This window comes from Bos javanicus, chromosome 16, assembly GCF_032452875.1.
Source record: "Bos javanicus breed banteng chromosome 16, ARS-OSU_banteng_1.0, whole genome shotgun sequence".
Classification (NCBI taxonomy): Eukaryota; Metazoa; Chordata; class Mammalia; order Artiodactyla; family Bovidae; genus Bos; species Bos javanicus.
Genome location: NC_083883.1, coordinates 8,732,540 through 8,750,186, shown reverse-complemented (window position 1 = coordinate 8,750,186; position 17,647 = coordinate 8,732,540).

Sequence of the window (17,647 nt, the reverse complement as noted above, 5' to 3'; positions counted from 1 at the left end):
CATCTCAGGGTGAAGAGGGACAAGGCTAACACGTTGAGAATAAAATGCATCATATTCCTGTAGATACATCATCTCCAATTATTTCTAGTATTTCTAAGTCACCAGAAATTTCTAGATGAAGTAATTTAAAATATGTTCCAGTTGATATAAAAGGTAGCATTAATCAAAATTCAATTGTAAAATGTCATATTCTCTCTCTAACCATATGCTTATTAAATTACTTAAACCCTTCTCTCATTTTCTACATAAACCACTTCCTTTCCTCTCTATGCACCCAAATTTACAGACTTACTTACCCCTCAATCTCTGCCAATTCATTTAACACTTTGTCTGTTATTGTGTGTTAACCCTGGCTATTCACTGAACAAGTAACAAAAACCAAATCACTGTGTTTTCAACTGCAGGTTGGGTGTAAGTGTAGTTACTGTTTTTCTAAATGAAGAACTTTAAACAACCCAAAACTCTAGGACTAAGAGTGTTCTGGGTCATAATTTAAAACCTAATCACACCCCATTTTGATGGTCATGAACACTGACTATAGAATGATAAGTGACCAGCTCCCTAAACGTAGAAGTGAAAACTTTAGGAGAAAGATGAAAAGTTGCCCTATTAAAACAAAGTATGTACCCTTACAAGACATGGAATGCTGTACTGTATGTGTGCCCCTGGGTGTTCAATCACGTCTGACTCTTTGTGACCTCCATGGACTATAGACCGCCAGGTTCCTCTGTCCATGGAATTTTCAAGGCAAGAATACTGGAGTAGGTTGCCATTGCCTTTCCAGAGGATCTTTACAACCCAGGGATGGAATTCTTCTCTACTTGTCTCCTGCATTGGCAGATGGATTCTTTACCACTGAGCCATCTGGAAAGCCCAGGTTTAGTACAAATCCTTATCATTGATGGAAAAAAAAAAAAAAAAGTGTGAAAGTGTTAGCCACCCAGGCAGGTCCATCTTTTTGCATCTCAATGACTGTAGCCAGCCAGTCTCTCTGTCCATGGGATTCTCCAGGCAAAAATACTGGGGTGGGTAGCCATTCCCTTCTCCAGGGGATTTTCCCAACCCAGGGATGAAACCTGTGTCTCTTGCACTGAAGGTAGATTCTTTATTGTGTGAGCCACCAGGGAAGCCTTTCATTGCTGACTCACCTCACCTCCAAATATCTGAACTAACAGACTAAATGGGTCCTTGATGAAGTAAAACAATAATTAAGATGTTGTCATATTTTTTTTTCCCAAGGGTTACCCAACTTAGATATGACTGAGGGTAGAAAACAACAGGCTCATTACATTACTCGAAATGAAAAATTTTAGTGCTTCCCAGCTTGATGGAAAATGTATGTGTGTGTGTGTGTATGTATAAATAAGGAAGTTGAGGAACAAAATTTAAAAAAGAATTAAGAAATGTATTTATTTTTTAATAGGACTTTTTAATGTATTCAATTTGTTACAATATTGCTTCAGTTGTTTTTTATGGTTTCAGATTTTTTGCTTCCAGGAATTTGGAAGGCAAAGTCCTAACCACTAGACTGCCAGGCAAGACCCTAGGGAATATATTTCCAAATATATTGGAGGGACATCATTCAAAAGGGAGTTCAGACACCCAGTTTTGGAAGGAAATCAGAATGAAGCAGAGGACTCTCCTTCGAGCTACCACCTGAGAATCTATGGTGAATGAAGAGTAACTGAGTAAATGTAGGTAAAGCTCTTAGAAAAATGCTTGTCAGAGTATCAGCGCTATCTGATCGTTCCATTAATAAATCTGGAAAGAGGACAAAAACTTAACAGTTGTTACTTCCAGAAACTGAATCTAGAAAGCTACAGAAGAGATAAGGAAGGAAACACAGAATTTCATTTATCTTCCTTTGTAGCCTGTGAATTTTCCACAAGTTTTTTCCACAAATTTTTTCCTTGTCACTTTTAATATAAAATGTTTTTTATAAACTAACCCTCAATGTCATGGCATGAGACACCTTCTTTGTTTTGCTCATGGTCCCAAGGTGAGGAATTCAGAGAGGGCACAGTGGGGATGGCTCTTTCTGCTCTAGATGTTAGGGTCTCAGGAAAGGAGACTTACCAGTTAAGGTTGACACTAACACTAGGAGCTGGACTCCTGTGGAAGTGACGTCACTGCCACATCAGCAGCTGAAGCTGGGTTTGCCGGAGGAGCTTCAGAAAGCCTCCCCGCGAGGCCTGGGCTTCATCCCAGCAGGCAGGACTGCAGAGCTCATTCTTGGTGGTGGAGGGCTCTGTCAGGAGATTGACCTGAGTGGCTCATGGCCTTTTCAGGCTTAACTGTGGACATTACACAGTGTTATTTCCAGGACATCTGTCAGTGATAAGTAAGCCCTCATCACCCTGTATCAACTATTGTTAAAGGAAAGGGCCAAGACCCACAAGAAATTAGACAGGTGTTAAGATTTATACTTGTATTTATCAGTTTAAAAATACTCAATAGCAGCACATGGAAAGGTGCTCAGCATCACTAATCATCAGAGAAATGCAGATTTAAAAAGAAAAAACAAAACACAGTGAGGTATGCAAATAACAAATTTTGGTGAGGATATGGAGAAAAGGGAACCCTCCCACATTGTTGGTGGAAATGTAATTTGCAACAGGCACTACAGAAAACAGTATAAATGTTCCTCAAAAAACTAAAAATAGAGCTACCATATGATCCAGCAGTTCCACTCCTGAGTATATACCTAAAAAAAAAAAAACTCTATTTCAAAAAACACATGGACCCCACTGTTCATAGCAGCATTATTTACAGTTGCCAAGATATGAAAGTAACCTAAGTATCCATCAGCCAATGAATGGATAAAGAATATGTTATGTGTGTGTGTGTATGTATGTATGTGTGTGTGTGTGGAGAGTGGATTTGGAGGGTATTATGCTCAGTGAAATAAATCAGAAAAAGACAAATACTGAATGATATCACTTATATGCGGAATCTCAGTAACACAACAAACTAGTGAATGTAACAAAAAAGAAGCAGACTCACAGATATAGAGAACAAACTAGTGGTTACCAGTGGGAAGAGGGAAGGGTGGGGAAGAATAATGATGGGGAATTAAGAGATAAAGATACCATGCATGAAATAAATAAGCTACAAATATACATTTTACTACATGGGGAATGTAGCCAGTATTATATAATAACTGTAAGTGGGGTAAAACCTCTAAAACTTATGAATCACTATGTTGCACACTGACCACAGCCTTATCTAACTCAATGAAACAATGAGCCATGCTGTGTAGGGCCACCCAAGATGGATGGGTCATGGTGGAGAGTTCTGGGAAAATGTGGTCCACTGGAGAAGACAATAGAAAGCCACTTCAGTATTCTTGCCTTGAGAACCCCATGAACAGTATGAAAAGGCAAAAAGATGTGACACTGAAAGAACTCCCCAGGTTGGTAGGTGCCCAAAATCCTACTGGAGAAGAGTGGAAAAATAACACCAGAAAGAAAGAAGAGATAGATGGAGCCACAGCAAAAACAATGCCCAGTTGTGGATGTGACAGGTGATGGAAGTAAAATCTGATACTGTAAAGAACAATATTGCTTAGGAAACTAGAATGTTAGGTCCATGAATCAAGGTAAATTGGAAGTGGTCAAACAGGAGATGGCAAGAGTGAACATTGCCATTTTAGAAATCAGTGAACTAAAATGAATTGGAATTGGTGAAATTAACTCAGATGAGTATTATATCTACTATTGTGGCAAGAATCCCTTAGAAAAAAATGGAGTAGCCATCATAGTCAACGAAAGAGCTTGAAATGCAGTACTTAGGTGCAATCTCAAAAACAACAGAATGATCTCTATTCATTTCCAAGGCAAATCATCCAATATCACAGTAATCCAAGTCTATACCCCAACCACTAATGCCACAAAAGATGAAGTTGAAACGCTCTATGAAGACCAACAAGACCTTATAGAACTAACACCCCAAAAAGGTGTCCTTTTCATTATAGGGGACTGGAATAAAAAAGTAGGGATCTAGAGTATTAGGAAAATTTAGCCTTAGAGTACAAAATGAAACAGGGAAAAGGCTAACAGAGTTTTGCCAAGAGAATACACTGGTCATGGCAAACACCCTCTCTCAACAACACAAGAGAAAACTCCACACATGGACATCACCAGATGATCAATACCGAAATCAGATTGATAATATTCTTTGTAGCCAAAGATGGAGAAGCTGTGTACAGTTAACAAAAACAAGACCCAGATCTGATTGAGTGGTCCATCTCTGGACCTTCCTGACAATTCCGAATCCATAAAGTTCTCTTTAAAATTTTTAAGGCATTTTACTTAAGTTTGGCACCAAAACTGAAATGCAGGAAATTTGACCTGACTGAATAAAGTACATTTATACTTTTTTTTTTTTTTTTTTACTCTCCTCAGACTTTGTCTCTACATTCTAATGTGTAGTGGTGTCTCATTGTAGATTTAATTTGTATTTCCTAACAATGAACTGTACTGAATACATTTCTGTGTGCTTACATATCTTCTTTGGAGAAATGTTTACTCAAATATTTTGCCATTTCTAAGTGTGCCTTATTTTTAATTTCTAAGATTTCACTATATATTCTGGATATCAGTCTGCTATTAGACAAATGATTTGCAAATATGTTCTTCCTGTCAGTGGGCTTGTCTTTTTTTCTTTTTTAATGTACCCTAGACACAAATGTAAGAGATAAAATTATTTTTAAGAGGATAAAACATAGGATAAAATCTTTATGAGTTTGAACTATGAATAGAGTTCATAGATATGATACCAAAAAGAATAAGTAATGAAACAAAATTTGGTAAATTGGACATTAAAATTAGTTTTTCATTTCAACAGACATTGTGATAGAAATATTTTAAAACTGGATCATGTTGATGCTTAATCAACTCAATAATACACTAAAATTATTGAAGTGTATATTTATAGTGGGTGAATAGATGATACATAAATTATACATAAATGTAACTGATAATAAGCAACCACAATCAGATGAGTGTGTGTGTATATTCTGAGTCACTTAGTCATGTTCAACTCTTTGTGAGCCCATGGACTATAGCCCAACAGATTCCTCTCTCCATGGGATTCTCTGTACAAGAATACTAGAATGGGTTGCCATTTCCTACTCCACATGACCTTCCTGACCCAGGGATTGAACCCATGTTCCTGCATTGGTAGGAGAATTTCTTACCACTCTACCACCTGGGAAGCCCTCATCAGATCAGTAGTTGCCCAGAAAAATAAAGTGAAGGATCTCAATGAAACTAATGGCTAGTGAACAAACTAATGATATAGACAAATCTTACACAAGACACTCAGGAGAACCTGGTTTAAAAAGAAAAAAAAACTGGGAACAAAGAGGGCTATAATGAAGGATGGGTTTGCTTTTATTATATGAGAGTGATGTAAGTCACTTTTCCGGTGAACTTGGAAATATTGATGGAATTGTTGATTTCTCCTAAAACACAAATTGGTAAATTGATTCAGACAAGAGTCCACTTTAACACGGGGTCATTGGCTACCACATGGTCTAGGAGCTGGTCACACAGGTGATGGAGGAGAGTAATGGTCCTGAGGCACAGCTAGTAAGGCAGAGAGAGGCATTATGAAAGTGAAGACAGCTGGAGAAGAAAAAGAGGGATGAGGGTGCAGACTGGGCAGGCAGATGAAAGGCAAGCGCCTGTGGCAGGAGGTGGTTGGAGGTCAAGGCCCTTCCTCACTGAAGAGTGCACAGGCAGGTCCCAGCCCCCTCAGTGACAAACGCCCTGCTGAGTGGACAAGGCAATGGCTAGCCTCTCTGAGGTGCCAATGGCCCCACATGTCAACACTGAATCTTCCCACTCCTATGGGCTCTGTGACTTCACTTCTAAGAGTGTTTCCTGTATATACCTTGGCCCAGGAGATATAAATCTAGTTTATTTGCACCATTTTCTTAAAGGGAAATGTTGGAAAAGATCCTAAATGTCTCTCAATAAGGACCTCCATGTGGAAATCCATGAACATATCAGGATTCCCTGGAGAGAAGGATGGGGAAGTCATCCAACATGTCTTTCTAAGTGAACAGACTAAGTTTTGGGAGAAATTTTTTCAAGTTCTTTGAAACTGCATATTAAATGAGTACAGTGAGCACAGAACTTGGATGTAGTAAGGGCAGAGCATATGCTGCTGAAACTGCTGGGTTTTAAAGGAAGTTTTTTGGTCGTCTAGAACAAAAAATTCAAGTGACACATACTACGTAAAAATTTTAATTTCATCAACCTTTTTGTAATAATTTGTGCAAGGAAAAAAATAGAGTACTATATTTATAAAAAGAGCAGTGAGCAAAGAGCTTTTATATTCAGGAAAAGTAAAATCCACATCCAAAGACATGAAAAGTCTTCAGAAAATAAAATACCTAGGAAGACACTGGCCTAAGGACATGTAGTAAGGTCCAATTTGCAGTCATTTTTCAGTTAAGACTTAGGGTTGAAAAGATACACGCACTCCAGTGCTCACTGAAGCACTATTTATAACAGCCAGGACGTGGAGCACCAACACATCTTATATGTAATATTTAGGAATAAGGAAAGTAGTGGCAATTAAATGTACTAATTAAATATATGGCATTAAATGCTAATCTTAATTAATTAAATACATACCAATTAAAATGTAATGGATGAAGTCTACCTCACTATTACTGAAGGCCTAAAACTACTCTTGAGGTATTGGTGTTTTTAATTTTTTAATTTCCTTTTTCTACTATCTTTTTCTTTCTTATTCTCAGCCATCATTTTAATTTTTCATGATTGTTTAATTTTGTGGAAGTTTGTTGTTAGCCTTGACTGTGTTGGAGAGAGTGGTTTTACTAACTAGACTTGGAAGACCAATGCAGTACCCCTGGAAGTCGCAGATCCATGTCTTTACAATCATAATGTGGCAGGATCCACCACTCCACTCAAAATAATAACCCACACCACTGCCAGCTATTTTCAGAGCCATGAAACACATAGCATGTAAACTATCTAGCTTGTAGCTCAATGCCCAGATCCATCTAAATCCTTCTACATACATACTCAGATGAAATTTAAGGGTGATGTGTTTTTCTAATTAATGCTCTAAATTTTATGTAAGTGATTTATTTATGCTTTTAATCCAGTTACTGCTTAATTAAAACTACAGGATTAGGTGGGTCTAGTGTTTATAGATTGCTATATTCTACAACTATAAAATGTAAAAGATCACTTAAAGAGTGATTTTTAAAAAACCATGCTGTGTGTGCATGCTCAGTCGTGTCTGACTCTTTGCCAACCCCATGGACTGTAACCTTCCAGGCTCCTCTACCCATGGATTTTTCCAGGCAAGAATACTAAAGTGAGTTGTTGTTTCTTACTCCAGGGGATCTTCTCAACCCAGGGATCAAACTCAAGACTCTTATATTTCCTACATTGGCAGGCGGATTATTTACTACTGCACCACCTAGGCACCCCTTTAAAATGCATCAGAGCCTTTTTATCATGCTTGGGCTGAGAACTTGAAATCCCAAACTAGTCATTTTATATCTGTAGGAGATTCCATGTCGACAAAAGTAACCAATTTTTTTAGTGGCCAATCTTTTACTTTTGTTGTTGTTGTTGCTATTCAGTTCTGTTTTGGTAAAATCTAGTTACCCTTCCAGGCTTCCCAGGTGGCTCCTGTAATGAAGGAGACTCAGGTTCAATCCCTGGGTCAGGAAGATCCCCTGGAGAAGGAAATCACTACCCACTCCAGATTCTTGCCTGGAGTCTCATGGGAAGTCCCATGGACAGAGGAGCCTGGCGGGCTTCACAGTCCATAGTGTCGCAAAGAGTGGAACATGACAGAGCCTCTGAGCACAGGACAGTTAGCCTCTCTAAGCCATGCCTTCAAAGAACACTTTCTTCAAGCACATATGATAATTTAAGAAGTCACTTGGGATACGATGCCTTGGAAAGACAGCATACTTTGTTCACTTAGGATGTAATAATTTCCAGTAAACAATTCTCATTTTCCATTTTTTATTTTCCAGTTCTTAGAAACACTCAGTGCTCTATTTTGCTTCATTCATAATTTTTTTAAAGAAACCAAAAACTATTTTAGATACTTCAAGCAAAAATAAATTAAATATAGAGAAATGGTGCTTGCAAAGCCTATAGACATCTTGGATGAGTTAAAGTCACTAGATTTTTATTTCTTTTTTTTTTTTTTTTCAGTTGTGATCTATATAGTCAGAAATTTCCTCTTATTACACATGTCATAAAATGGTTAGAAATCCCTGCTGATTATGGAGACATCCCTGAATATTTCTGAGGTTAAGTAGATTAACTTGAAGCCCCTATAATGTGTGGTTATAGAGAAAACACAGAAGGGTAAGAAATAATTATATCAAAATAAAAGGAAAATGAAAAGAAATGGGAAAAAAAAATCAACATGGACTCACAGTTTTCCACCTCAGGATTATGATATAGAGTGACATGGAAAATATGACAGAGATTGTTGTCCTTTTATTCAGAGTTTTATAAATATGTTCCAAATGATACAATGTGATAGATACACTACTGAACTCTGGGAATAGCAACATTCTCCTTCTGTTCCCAAATCTTAGGGTCTAGAGAAGGCGATGGCACCCCACTCCAGTACTCTTGCCTGGAGAATTCCATGGATGGAGGAGCCTGGTGGGCTGAACTCCATGGGGTCGTGAAGAGTCGGACACGACTGAGCGACTTCACTTTCACTTTTCACTTTCATGCACTGAAGAAGGAAATGGCAAACCACTTCAGTGTTCTTGCCTGGAGAATCCCAGGGACAGTGGAGCCTGGTGGGCTGCCGTCTATGGGGTCACACAGAGTTGGACACGACTGAAGCGACTTAGCAGCAGCAGCAGCAGAGAGTAATACAGAGGTACAACCTAATGCCTTATCTTCATTGGTGATGAAGATATGGGACAAAAATATTTAACTTTAAATTTAAAACCATCAAATAGATATGTTTCAGTTTTTGTGTTTTTCTCTTGTGTAATTCTATATTCTAAGGATTGACTGATTTCTAGGAAAGCTGGGTACATGGATGGATCAATGTTTTCAGGATTATCACTTGGTCTCCATGTTTTCATTCTGTTTCATTCTATAACATATAATATTATATGTATTATATTATATATCATATTATATTATTTCATAATATATACTTTATATTATATATTATATATAAGTATTATCACATATATGATAATTATAATTTCACGGCTGCAGTCACCATCTGCAGTGATTTTGGAGCCCCAAAAAATAGTCTGATGTCGTTTCCACTGTTTCCCCATCTATTTCCCATGAACTGATGGGACCAGATGTCATGATCTTTGTTTTCTGAATGTTGAGCTTTAAGCCAACTTTTCACTCTCCACTTTCACTTTCCTCAAGAGGCTTTTTAGTTCCTCTTCACTTTCTGCCATAAGGGTGATGTCATTTGCATAGCTGAGGTTATTGATATTTCTTCTGGAAATCTTGAGTCCAGCTTGTGCTTCTTCCAGCCCAGCATTTCTCATGATGTACTCTGCATATAAGTTAAATAAGCAGGGTAACAATATACAGCCTTGACATACTCCTTTTCCTATTTGGAACCAGTCTATTGTTCCATGTCCAGTTTTAACTGTTGATTCCTGACCTGCATATGTGTTTCAAGAGGCAGATCAAGTGTCTGGTATTCCCATCTCTTTCAGAATTTTCCACAGTTTATTGTGATCCACACAGTCAAAGGCTTTGGCATAGTCAATAAAACAGAAATCGATGTTTTTCTGGAACTCTCTTGCTTTTTTGATGATCCAGCGGATGTTGGCAATTTGATCTCTGGTTCCTCTGCCTTTTCTCAAACCAGCTTGAACATCTGGAAGTTCCTGGTTCCCGTATTGCTGAAGCCTGGCTTGGAGAATTTTGAGCATTACTTCACTAGCGTGTTAAAGTGAAAGTGAAGTCGTTCAGTTGTGTCTGACTCTTTGCTACCCCATGGGCTTTAGCCTATCAGGCTCCCCTGTCCATTTTCCAGGCAACAATCCTGGAGTGGATTGCCATTTCCTTCTCCAGGGGATCTTCCCAACACAGCAATCGAACCTGGGTCTCCTGCATTGTAGACAGACGCTTACTAGCGTGTGAGATGAGTGCAATTGTGCGGTAATTTGAGCATTCTTTGGCATTGCCTTTCTTTGGGATTGGAATGAAAACTGACCTTTTCCAGTCCTGTGGCCACTGCTGAGTTTTCCAAATTTGCTGGCATATTGAGTGCAGCACTTTCACAGCATCATCTTTCAGGATTTGAAAAAGCTCACCTGGAATTCCATCACCTCCACTAGCTTTGCTTGTAATGATGCTTTCTAAGGCCCACTTGATCACATTCTAGGATGTCTGGCTCTAGGCGAGTGGTCACACCATTTTGATTATCTTGGTCGTGAAGCTCTTTTTTGTACAGGTCTTCTGTGTATTCTTGCAACCTCTTCTTAATATCTTCTGCTTCTGTTAGGTCCATACCATTTCTGTCCTTTATTGAGCCTACCTTTGCATGAAATATTCCCTTTGTATCTCTAATTTTGTTGAAGTGATCTCTCTTCTTTCCCATTCTGTTGTTTTCCTCTGTTTCTTTGCATTGATTGCTGAGGAAGTCTTTCTTATCTCTTCTTGCTGTTCTTTGGAACTGCATTCAGATGCTTATATCTTTCCTTTTCTCCTTTGTTTTTCACTTCTCTTCTTTTCACAGATATTTGTAAGGCCTCCTCAGACAGCTATTTTGCTTTTTTGCATTTCTTTTCCGTGGGGATGGTCTTGATCCCTGTCTCCTATACAATGTCATGAACCTCTGTCCATAGTTCATCAGGTACTCTATCTATCAGATCTAGTCCCTTAAATCTATTTCTCACTTCCACTGTATAATCATAAGGGATTTGATTTAGGTCATACTTAATGCTCTCGTGGTTTTCCCTGCTTTCTTCAATTTCAGTCTGAATTTGGCAATAAGGAGTTCATGATCTGAGCCACAGTCATCTCCTGGTCTTGTTATATTTTATAGATTATATATTAATATTAATATAATACCACACATTATAATATATAATATTATTATAATTATGTATATTGTAGATTACATTATTGTATACTATTTAATTATATTATAATTTATTAATATATTATATAATAAATAAAATATTATATCATATTAAATATAGCTGTAAACTCAAGCCAGTAGCCTCATCTCATGTTCAAATATAGACAGATTTATATGTTTCAAAACTGGAGGAAAACAAGACTGAACTGGGTTGATTAAGAAATATATATAATTAACACATGAATGTGACAGTTGCTCACTTGTGTCTGACTCTTGGGACCATGGACTGTATAGTCCGTGGAATTCTCCAATCCAGAATACTGGAGTGGGTAGTCGTTCCCTTCTCCAGGGGATCTTCCCAACCCAGGGATCGAACCCAGGTCTCCCACACTGCAGATGAGTTATTTACCATCTGAGCCACAAGAAAAATGAGGAAGAAGAGTATTAATATGTAACCAGTTTAGGTGATTTAATAAACTCTCTACATAATTTTACTTAGACATATTCAGTGCTTTATAAACTGAATGTGTATTTATATCATGAATGAGAGCTAACTTCACTTTGGCTTCAAGCCTTATTACCATTATGAATTCAACAGAGAAAGGAGGTTCTAGTTAACTAAAATGATTTATTTTTTAATTTTTATTTTTATAGGATTTATGAAGTAGGAAAAATATGTTGTCATTTTTTGTGTGCAGAAACATTCATAAAACAAACTTCTTGAGGACTTTCCTGGTGGTCCACTGGTTAAGACTCCACACTTCCAATTAAGAGGGCATGGGTTCCATCCTGGTCTGGGAACTAAGATTGCACATGCTTCATGGCAAAGAAAAGAAAAGAAATAGTATTGTGATTTAAGTTAGTTTAAAAGGAGATAACTGGAGAGGGAAATGGGAACCCACTCCAATGTTCTTGCCTAGAGAAGCCTGTGAACAGAGGCACATGGTAGGCTGCAGTCCATGGAGTAGCAGTCAGATATCACTGAGCAACTATGCATGCACTCATCTTTACCTAAGTAATATATTTAAAATATAGTGTGTGAATTTATTGTGACTATTATTTTTAATGTGTTTTCTTTAAGGGGAAATCATGCTATTTTTTGTTTTGTTTTTATTTTTTATTGGAGTATAATTGATTTATGATGCTGCATTAGTTTCTGCTGTACAAGGAAGTGAATCAGGTATATGTATACATATATCCCCTCCCTGTGAGACCTCCCTCCCACCCCTACCATCCTACTTCTCTAGGTCATGACAGAACCAAAATGAGTTCCCTGTGCTTCTTTATATCATGTTGCCACTAGCTGGCTGTTTTACATGTGGTAGTGTGTGTGTGTGTGTATGTATATATACAGTTTGTCCCACCCTCCCTTACACGTACCACTGTATCCACATGTCCATTTCCTATGTCCGTGTCTTTATTTCTGCCCTGTAAATTGAATCATCTGTACCATTTTTCTAGATTTCATATATATTGATTAATATATAATATTCATCTTTCTCTTTCTGAGTTACTTCACTCTATGACAGATTCTAGGTCTCCCCACATCTATTTCCTTTCTTTTTATGGCTGAATATTCTAATATTCCATTGTATACATGTACTACTCTTCTTTACCCATTCAGCTGTCAGTGGGCATTTAGACTGCTTCTGTGTTTTGCCTATTGTAAATAGTGTTGCTACAAACATTGCGGTACATATATCTTTTCATATTGGCGTTTTTCTCCAGATACATAGGCAGGAGTAGAACTGCTGAATCATATAATAATTTGGGGTTTCCCTAGTAGCTCAGATGGTAAAGAATTTGCAATGTAGGAGATCTGGGTTTGATTCCTTGGTCGGGAAGAGCCCCTGGAGAAGAGGATCACTATCCACTCCAGATTTCTTGCCTGGAGAATCCCATGGACAGAGGAGCCTGGCAGGCTGCAGTCTATATTCACAAAAAGTCATACATATGGCAAAGGATCCCTTAGAAGAAATGGAGTAGCCCTAATAGTCAAAAAAGAATCTGAAATGCATTACTTGGGTACAATTTCAAAAGTGACAGAATGATCTCTGTTTATTTCCGAGGCAAACCATTCACTATCACAATAATCCAAGTTTATGTCCCAACCACTAATGCTGAAACAGATGAAGTTGAATGGTTCTATGAAGACCTACAAGATGTTCTAGGATTAACACCAACAAAAGATGAGCTTTTCACCATAGGGGCTTGGAATGCAGAAGAAGGAAATAAAGAGATACCTGGAGTAACAGGCAAGTTTGGCCTTGGAGTACAAAATGAAGCAGGACAAAGGCTAAGAGAGTTTTGCCAAGAGAACACACTGGTCATAGCAAACATCTTCTTCCAACAGTACAAGAGATAACTCTACACATGGACATCACCAGATGGTCAAAACCAAAATCAGATTGATTATACTCTTTGCAGTGGAACACAGAGTTCTATACAGTCAGCAAAAATAAGACTGGGATCTGACTGTGGATCAGATCATGAACTCCTTATTGCAAAATTCAGACTTAAATAGAAGAAAGTGGGGAAACCCACTAAACCATTCAGGTATGGCCTAAATCAAATCCCTTATGATTATATAGTAGAAGTGACAAATTGATTAAAGAGATTAGATCTGATAGACAGAGTGCCTAAATAGCTATGGATTGAGGTTCATAACACTGTACAGGAGGTGATAATCAAAACCATCCCCAAAAGAAAGAAACTCAACAAGACAAATTGTTATCTGCTGCTGCTGCTAAATCACTTCAGTCATTTCTGACTCTGTGTGACCCCATGGATAGCAGCCCAGAGGGCTCCTCCATCCCTGGGATTCTCTAGGCAAGAATACTGGAGTGGGTTGCCATTTCCTTCTCCAATGCATACATGCATCCTAAGGCGCTTCAGTCATCTCTGACTCTATGAGACCCTATGGACAGCAGCTCACCAGGTTCCTCTGTCCACAGGATCCTCTAGGCAAGAATACTGGAGTGGGTTGCCATTTTCTTCTCCATGATTATCTGAGGAGGCCTAAAAAATAGCTGAGAAATGAAGAGAAGAAAAAGGCAAAGGAGAAAAGGAAAGATATATCCACCTGAATACAGAGTTTCAAAGAATAGGAAGGAGAGACAAGAAAACATTCCTGAGTCAAAAATTGCTGAGTGAACAAAGAAATAGAAGAAAACAATAGAATGGGAAACACTAGAGATCTCTTATCAAAAATTAGAAATACCAAGGGAATGTCTAATGAAAAAATCGACACAACAAAGGACAGAAATGGTATGGACCTAACAGAAGCAAAGGATATTAAGAAGAGGTGGCAAGGATACACAGAAGAACTATACAAAAATGATCTTAATGGCCTGCATAGCCACGGTGTGATCACTTGCCTAGAGCCAGACATCCTGGAATGCAAAGTTGAGGAAGCATCATTACGAATAAAACTATTTGAGGTAGTGGAATACCAACTGAGCTTTGTCAAAACCTAAAAGATGATGCTGTGAATGTGCTGCACTCAATATGCCAGCAAATTTAGAAAACTCGGCAGTGGCCACAGGACTTAAAAATATCTGTCTTCATTCCTATCTCAAAAAATGGCAATGCCAAAGAATGTTAAAGTGAAAGAAAAGTGAACTTGCTCAGTTGTGTCTGCCTCTTTGCAACACCATGGAGTGTAGCCTACCAGGCTCCTCCATCCATGGGATTTTTCCAGACAAGAATACTGGAGTGGGTTGCCATTTCCTTGTCAGGAGACCTTCCTGACCCAGGGATGAACCCGGGTCTCCTGCATTGTAGGCAAAGGCTTTACCATCTGAGCCACCAATTAAAACTACCGCACAATTGCACTCATTTCACATGTTAGCAAGGTAATGCTCAAAGTCCTTCAAGCTAGGATTCAACAGTATGTGATCTGAGAACTTGAAGATGTATAAGCTGGATGTAGAAAAGGCAGAGGAACCAGAAACCAAAATGTCAAAATCTACTGTATCATAGAAAAAACAAGAGAATTCCAGGAAGACATCTACTTCTGCTTCATTGGCTATGCTAAAGCCTTTGATTCTGTGGATCACAATAAACTGTGGAAAATTCTTCAAGGGATGGGAATACCAGACTACCTAACATGCCTCCTGAGAAATCTGTGTGCAGGTCAAGAAGCAACAGTTGGAACTACACATGAAACAATTGACTGGTTCCAAATTGGGAGAGGAGTACGTCAAAGCTGTATATTGTTACCCTGCTTACTTAAATTCTATGCAGAGTACATCATGGGAAATGCTGGGCTCGATGAAGCACAAGCTGGCACCAAGATTGCCAGGAGAAATATCAATAACCCCAGATATGCGATGGGAATACGAGTTCTTGTCCATGGAACCAATGAATGGAATCTACAAACACACAAACACTCATGGAGCAAGTAAACAGGCTTTATTAAAGAGGAGGAAATTACAAAGCTCTCAGCATAGACACTGAGAGGGGTAAAGAGTCCCCCCAAGGTGGAACTTACAGCAGTTTTTATATCCTTGATTAAATCACATTATTTCTAACCAATCAATTTAAAGGTCAAGATACTTAACCTCTTTATGGCTTCTCTTTATCCTTTGGACTGGTTCCAAATTGGGAAAGAGTATGTCAAGGCAGTATATTGTCATCCTGCTTATTTAAGTTTTATACAGAGTACATCATGTGAAATGCCAGGATGGATGAAGCACAAGCTGGAATCAAGATTACTGGGAGAAATATCAATAACCTCACAGATGCAGCTGACATGGCTCTTATGGCAGAAAGCAAGGAACTAAAGATCCTCTTGATGAAAATGAAAGGGGATAGTGAAAAATTTAACTTAAAAGTCAACTTTATTTTTCAATATCCCCTTTCATTTTCATCAAGAGGATCTTTAGTTCTTGGAATTCTCTCGTTTTTTTCTATGATACAGCAGATTTTGACATTTTGGTCTCTGATTCCTCTGCCTTTTCTACATCCGGCTTATGCATCTGCAAGTTCTCAGATCACATGGCATCCAGATCATGGCATCCAGTCCCATCACATAATGGTAAATATATGGGGAAACAGTGGAAAGTGAGAGACGTTATTTTCTTGGGCTCCAAAATCATTGCAGATGTTGATTGCAGCCATGAAATTAAAAGGTGCTTATTTCTTGGAAGAAAAGCTATGACGAACCTTGATAGCATATTAAAAAGCAGAGACATTACTTTGCCAACAAAGGTCCATCTTCTCAAGCAATGCTTTTTCCAGTAGTCATCTATGGATGTGAGAGTTGGACCATAAAGAAATCTGACCACTGAAGAATTGATGCCTTTGAACTGCGGTGTTGGAGAAGACTCTCGAGAGGTCCTTGCACTGCAAGATCAAACCTGTCCATCCTAAAGGAGATCAGTCCTGAATATTCACTGGAAGGATTGATGCTGAAGCTCTAATATTTGGCCAACTGATGCAAAGAAGTAACTCACTGGATGCTGGAAGGATTGAAGACAGGAGGAGAAGGGTAGGACAGAGGATGAGATCACACTCATCTCAGGATGGCATCACTGACTCAGTGGACATGAGTTTTAGCAAGCTCTGGGAGTTGGTGATGGATAAGAAAGCTTGGCATGCTGCAGTCCATGGGGTCACAAAGAGTCAGACATGACTGAGCTACTGAACTGAAGAAAACAAATAAGCAAAGTACAAAGAAATGAGCAAACTCAAACAGAAAACAGATTGGTGATTGCCAGAGGAGGGGTCTGGGGGCAGGGGAAATAGAACAAGGTATACAAAAGGTACTAATTTACAGCTATATGGCAATTAATTCTAGCAATATAATGCACAGTAGATGACTACAGTTAATAAAGTACTTTATATCTGAAATTCTAAAAGAGTAAAATTTAAAATTTATGTGACACAAAAAATGTGTAACTAGTGAGGTGTTACATGTTAATCAAAATTATTGAAGTAATCATTTGCAATATATACATATAACAAATCAGTATCTGTATATCATAAACTAATACAATGCTATATGTCAATTATATATCAATAAAATTGGAAGCTAAAGGCAAAGGATAAAAGGAAAGATATAGACATCTGAATGCAGAGTTCCAAAGAATAAGGAGAGATAAAGAAGCCTTCCTAAGTGACCAATGCAAAGAAACAGAGGAAAGCAATAGAATGGGAAAGACTAGAGATCTCTTCAAGAAAATTAGAGATACCAAGGGAATATTTGGTGCAAAGATTTGCACAATAAAGGACAGAAAAGTTACGGACTGAACAAAAGCAGAAGATATTAAGAAGAGGTGGCAAGAATACACAGAAGAACTTTACAAAAAAGATCTTCATGACCTAGATAATCACGATGGTGTGATCACTCACCTGGAGCCAGACATTCTGGAATGTGAAGTCAAGTGGGCCTTAGGAAGCATCACGATGAACAAAGCTAGTGAAGGTGATGGAATTCCATTTGAGCTATTTCAAATCCTGAAAGATGATGCTGTGAAAGTGCTGCACTCAATATGCCAGCAAATTTGGAAAACTCAGCAGTGGCCACAGGATTGGAAAAGGTCAGTTTTCATTCCAA